This window comes from Dioscorea cayenensis, chromosome 2 (assembly GCF_009730915.1).
Source record: "Dioscorea cayenensis subsp. rotundata cultivar TDr96_F1 chromosome 2, TDr96_F1_v2_PseudoChromosome.rev07_lg8_w22 25.fasta, whole genome shotgun sequence".
Classification (NCBI taxonomy): domain Eukaryota; kingdom Viridiplantae; phylum Streptophyta; class Magnoliopsida; order Dioscoreales; family Dioscoreaceae; genus Dioscorea; species Dioscorea cayenensis.
In genome coordinates this window covers 9,275,747-9,282,425 of record NC_052472.1, presented here as the reverse complement: position 1 = coordinate 9,282,425, position 6,679 = coordinate 9,275,747, and positions in this window count along the sequence as shown.

The following is a 6,679-nucleotide window of genomic DNA, read 5'->3' as shown; positions in this document are numbered from 1 at the left end:
ACTTCTCTTGATTTACAGAGTTCTTTTGGTTCTTGTGTGAAATCTTGTATTGCAAAACTTGATGTGCTTGATTTGCGTAGTTGCTTTGGAAAAAGACATGATGGTGGATTGTCATAACTGTTGTTGCCTTGGGCAATGGCATAACTTGGCGAACTTGAACCCATAGTTATCTTTGCAAAACTCGACATAATTGAGAGCTTTAGTTGCAATATTGCTTTTGAGCATAGACTAGAATCTAAGAATGTACCTGGTGAACCTTGAGAGTGAGTGAGCATCACTAAGTGCTTAGGAAACATCCCAGGGCGTTGTTCTCTTGTTGTTGACACTCAACCCAGTTGCCTATTATCTTTTTCTGTTCCCTTTTCCTTTACTTCTTTATTTTTCCTTTTCTTTGAATTAAACCTATCACCGATTTATTCCTCACTAGAGATCAGTATTAAGCGAGTATATTTAGTCAAGTCCCTGAGGTTTGACAACCCTACGCCTCTCTGGGTACCATTATATTACTTGTGTGCGACCCTTGCACTTGCGGAGAACACATCAAGTTTTTGGCGCCGTTGCCGGGGACTGGAAACTATTAAGAAAGCTTATAATCTTGTGTCCTATTTTGTTTATATTGTGTATACTTGTGTATATCTTTCTTTACATCGTGTTCTTTATTTTATCTTATTTTCATCTTTAGCTTTGCTTTTTAGTTCTTTTGAGCTTACATTATTTTATCTTGTAGGTACAATTGCATGACCTCGTGGGAGCACATCTTCTCCATTAGCAAGTCCTAATCCAGAAATTGAGAGAAATTTCAGAAGAAGGGTCCGTCAGATCAATTTGAGTGAGATAGGATCTGTTGAGATAAGAGTGACAGTTGGTCATGAAAATGAAATTGGCGGCAATCAACCACAGAGTATCTCAGATTTGCCATGCCAAATCTTGACGGGGTCAGTTTGAGTATTATTCGTCCTCCTGTTGCAGCAAATAATTTCGAATTGAAGCCGAATTTCATTCAATTATTGCAACAGATGTGTCAATTTAATGGATTTCAGGACGAAGACCCATATGAGCATCTTAGAAATTTCTTGGAAATCTGTGACACTTATAAGGTGAGCAATGTTTCTCAGGAGACAGTTCGTCTGAGACTTTTTCCATTCACATTGTGAGGAAGGGACAAGCAATGGCTAAATCCCTTGCTACCTGGGGCTCTAACAACATGGAAGCAGACTTCTGAGGCCTTTGTTGCTCGATATTTCCCCTGCGAAGATCACCAAACTCAGAAGGGACATCTCCTCTTTCCGCCAATTGGAATCCGAATCATTGTACGATACATGGGAAAGGTATAAGGAGATGTTGAGGAAATGTTCGCAGCATGGAATCATTGAATGGATGCAAATCCAGATCTTCTATAATGGACTGAATACTTCCACTAAATAGATGCTTGATGTGGCCTCCGGAGGTTCAATATGTAACAAGCAACCGGGTAATGCACAAAAGATGATTGAAGAGATTGCAAACAATGGTTATCAATGGAGTTCAGAGAGGAAGTCCACCGGTATTTATCAAGTGGATGTCATCACTACTCTTGCAGCACAGAGTTGAAGCAATAACTAAGAGATTAGACAACATGCAATCTCCGTCTTCTAGTTTGGGACCCATTCACGATTAGTCTGGCCACTCATGTGACCCAAGCTTTTCTTCTTCTATTGTTGCAAGTGCCGAACAGATTAAGCAAGTCGATTTTTTTGGTCAAAATTGTCATTATCAGAACAATCCATATAGCAACACATATAATGATGGATGGAGGAATCATCAAAATTTTTCTTGGAGTCATCCAAGACAGAGACAGTTAGCGCAGAGCAACAGTAATACAAGCCTCCATCTCAGGTTGCACAATAATCATAGTACTCATCCTCTTCAGAACCTTCCAATGATCTCACTAGTTTAATGACCCGATTCATCAAGAGCATTGAGACTTGGTTCGCTAGTCATGAGGAGATGATCATAAACACCAATGCAACTATAAGGAACTTGGATCATCAAGTAGGTCATATATCCAAGTTGCTAGAAGAGAGACTACCGGGGACCCTCCCGAGCAACACAATGGTTAACTCGAAAGAATCCTTGAAGGGTGTGACTTTAAGGAGCGGGAAGCAGCTCCCAAACCCTATCAAGAAGGAGCCTGAACTGGATGTTACTGAATCCCATTGTGAACACTGACATGGACAACACCATAAAGGATAGAAATTCAATTCCAGTGTATCAGCAGAAACTTCTATTCCCGGCCAAGGTAAGGAAAGACCAATAGGATGAGCAGTACAAAAAATTCCTCGACATGTTTAAAACTTTGCACATTAATGTCCCATTTGTAGAAGCTCTTGCTCAAATGCAAATATATACCACATTCTTGAAGGAACTGCTCACCAACAAAAGGAAGTTGGAGGACATGTCTTCTGAAACATTTAGTGAGGAGTATTCCGCTTTTATATGTAACAAACTTCCCAAGAAAGAGAAAAATCCAGGGCGCTTTATTTTTTCGTGCACAATTGGGGGTTTGGTTGATGAGAAGGGTCTTGCTGACCTTGGAGCAAGTATTAATCTAATTCCGTATAGATTTTTTCAAAACTTGTGACTTGGGGAGCCTAAACCTACAAACATGACTTTACAATTAGCAAACAGATCCACCAGACGACCAAGGGGCATAATTGAAGATGTTTTGGTTAAAGTGGACAAGTTTATATTCTTGGTGGATTTCGTCATTTTAGATATTGATGACAAGGTTGAAGTGCCGTTAATACTGGGATGACCATTCTTGGCAACATTCAAAGCTCTTATTGATGTCAAGGATGGTCGAATGACACTTCGAGTTGGTGACGAAGAAGCTACTTTTAGATTTCATGACACCATGAGACATATAATGGACTTCGATAATACTTGTTATTTTGTAAATATTGTTAATGCATGTTGTTTCTGACTTTGTGCAGGAGACATTCATGAAAGACGAACTTGCAGATCTATTGGAGGATACCCCCTTGGATGATGATGGACTCGAGGGGGCAATAGAGGAAGCTCAGAGTTTGGACTTGGTGGCCAGCAAGAATACAGAACCACCAGGGAAGCGGATCTCTAGAGCAAGGAAATGGTGGAAATTAGTGAGATCTAGGAAGAAGAAGCCACTCACCTCACCGCTAGGACTGTACGATTTTGATTATTCCAATACTCGAACATTCGGTGAGGTCCATTTGATTAACATGTTGCTACCATATGTTTGCAATTGTGTCTCAGGTGGCCAAGAGAGGTCTCGATTTCATGAACCTCTATAAGCGCAAAACAGGTACGTCAAGCTAGTGATGTTAAACAAGCGCTCCTTGGGAGGCAACCCAAGTTGTGTGTTTTGTTAGTTGTTTATTCATTTTTATTTTTCATTTTTGTTCTTGGATCATTGTTTCCTGGCTATATTTCATCTGCACTATCTTTTGATACTCTCTTTTTTTTTATATTCCTTCGATTCAATATTAATACCGATATTGTTTTATGTCTGGCTTTGTATCTTAATGTTCATTGGAGAAGGATGAACCTCTGTTCTAGAAAAATTTCAGGTGCGACACAAGCAGGACACGCCCGTGCATGTGCCATTGATTTTTACTGGCTGTGTATTTTGAATTTTTCCAAGATGGACACGGGCTTGGCACGAGCATGTTAGGGAAAGACATGTTCTCTGTGCTTCTGGCAAGGTCGTGCCACTACTATTTTGGATTTCCGTCACCCTTCTGAGATTTTCAGTGGGGTTAGCACACTAAGTGACACAATCATGTCCTCCCTGGTTATCCTTGCTAGCCGTGACCATTCGAGTTTCGATGTCTCTTTTTTTAAACCCTTTTCTCCCTGGATGGCCGCGCCCTTTCATTAATTCTCCTCTCTCGTGTCGTTCAACCATCCCTCTCCCCCTTAGCCTTATAAAGAGTAGTGTCAATTGTCGGTTTTAATCGCAACCGTTTACTTGGTGTTTCCTCCCCTTTTCCTTCATCTCTCCTCTGAATTTGGTAAGAATTCATCGTCTATTCTTGAGCATGTCATGTTTTCATGATTGCATGGGTTGGATTTTCCAAGGAGATTAAAACCAATTTGCTAGTTTGAAGGGCACAAAGGTTGTACATCTTCATGTTCCTTCTCTTTTGTGAAGAATGCAAGACTTTTCAAATGATGAGTCAATGAAGAAAAGTCTTATAGCCTACCACATGGATGTGTGCCCGACCATGTGGCCTCAAGAGAAGAGTGTTTGGACCGCAGTTATGAAGAGACTGTAGCTAAGCACTGTAACGGAATTACTGTTCATGTGACAGTGGAAATTCCTATAGCTAACGCCTGCATGTGGAAAATCCACACGGGCGTGTGAAGGTATGTGACAACCGTCGGTTTGTAACTATAAATAGGCCGTTTGCTCTATTCTTTGGAGACTTTTTGTGGGGCTTTTTGCGAGCACTCTAAGGACAAAGCGGTTAGGGTTCTAGAGGAGGTCTTTGGTGATATTGGTGGCTATTCTTCATTAACTTTGATCGATCTTCTCTCTTTCATAGCATCGAGTGGGCCTTCGGCAACCTAGCTTCGGAGAAGGATTCTTCATGACGTTGAACGACCCATCAAGGCCATCATCACCAATTCAAGGGAGTTTTTCTCTATGATTTACATTACTATTTCATTGTATTAATCCTTGTTTTGTAACTTGCTCCATGGGGGGTTAAACCTTAGTTGGTATTTGGGCATGTGAACCCTAGGATCTTATCTTTTGTATGGATTTTCTTTATGTTTTCTATTAAATCCGAGTTGATTTAAGTTTTAATCTTGTTTTCCCATGGCTTACATGTTTTATCGATCCTTGTGGTTGATTGTATACGCATGATTTATTATTTTGATGAGAGAGAGGTCTCCATTATAGTTAGAACTCCAAGGTTAAAGAGGGTTGAGAGGGTGAGTCATGAGATAGTGAAGTGTCCCCTTTCTCTTCCGACAAGTGTTTCATATCTCCATATTCCCTAGACTCTATGCAACCATATTTGGTGTGAGGCATGAGATTGAGAGATTTCTCCACCGGGACTTTGTAGGGGGTTAGGGATATTTTGCCCAGAAGTAGGGTTAGATCTATCTTTAGGAATTAATTTCACTCTTAGGTATTCCTAGAGCTTATTGCGGTCATATGGGGTGTGAGGTGTTGAGATTGAGCGATTTCTCCATTGGGACCTTGTAGGGGACTAATATCGGTGGCTTAGAGGCAAGGACTGGTTGTTCTTGGATTACCTCAACTCATAAAACTTGGTTTAGAAGCATTTAGCAAGTCTTGAGCTTCATTTTGGATCCTAGGGGAGCATTGCCTGGATGCCTCATCTTAATTGATTAAGATCTCTTCTATTTTTCTATCTTGTCCTTTGCTTGCTTATTAATATTCTTGCAACTAGTTCACTTCATCACAACCATTGATTCTGACTAGATAACTAAGAATTGGTTACTACTAATACTTCTGTTCCCTGTGGATTCGACTACCCACTCACTAGGGTATTTTATTACTTCGACACCCGTGCACTTGCGGTACACACACACAATTCGGACATGTCAGTCACCCTTGTACTAGACTCACTTAGCTCGGAAGGGATTCATGTTTGAATACACCGTGACCATAGGGTATTTTATACCCCTCCAACCATTAGGGCGGGACCTATGTTGAGTATCGGCCCTAATTAGAGATTTCCTTGTGTGTATTGCAATCATAGGAGAATTTAGCCAGAAGAGATTCCGAGCCAATACTTGTATGGGATGAGGCGTTATCGCCATGACCATCAGGGTAATCTACCTTTGGATATCTCTTGGCCCAAAACCACCATTATCTGTATAATTCTAGCATCCTTCTAGCTTTAGTAGTCCCAAGGATTCCTCATTCGGGGCCTCATACTTTTTATTGTTATTTGCTTTCCTTAATGTGCTTACATGGTGTGCCTTAGTCCAACTTGTCTATAGTTATCTCTCTTATTAGTTTTCTTATTTTGTTTTAAACCTACCTTTGTTAGACTAGATAGTGCTGTCTAGGGGGAAGTAAAGCAGCTCTTGGGACCCCAGGGAATATGACCCTCTTGTGCTTGCACAAGAGTTATTACTTGATGACCCATGTAGTTGTGGATCTCATCGAGTTTTTGGCGCCGTTGCCGCGGACTCCAAGAATGATAGAAAAACTTCTAGCTCATTGCTATAGTCATTTATCTTTCTTGTTGTAAATATTTGTCTTTCTATGTGTTTCTTATCCTTTTGTGTATATATATCTGTTTTCTTTTTCTTTTAATTTCTTTGATAGCTTATTTTTAGTTTTGATTTTTTACACAAAGCCATGGGTTTCGAAGAAGCTTTGTTGGCCACTAGAATCTACGCACTTGAGAAAAATATAGAAGAAATTGTTGCCATGAGAGAAAGCCAAGGCAATCCACACCAGAATATCTATGATCCATTTTGGCGAGGGCACCAAAATTTTCTCTTTCTTACCTTTTGCTTGTTTACTTCTTCTTCTTAATTTGATGCATTTCGATCATATTCATTAATTGATTTTGATTTTGCTATTTGGCAAAGTTTAGCTGTTACCTGCTTCCTATTCCTTATGGATTCGACTCCTGACCTTCAGGTACTTTATTACTTTGACACCCATGTACTT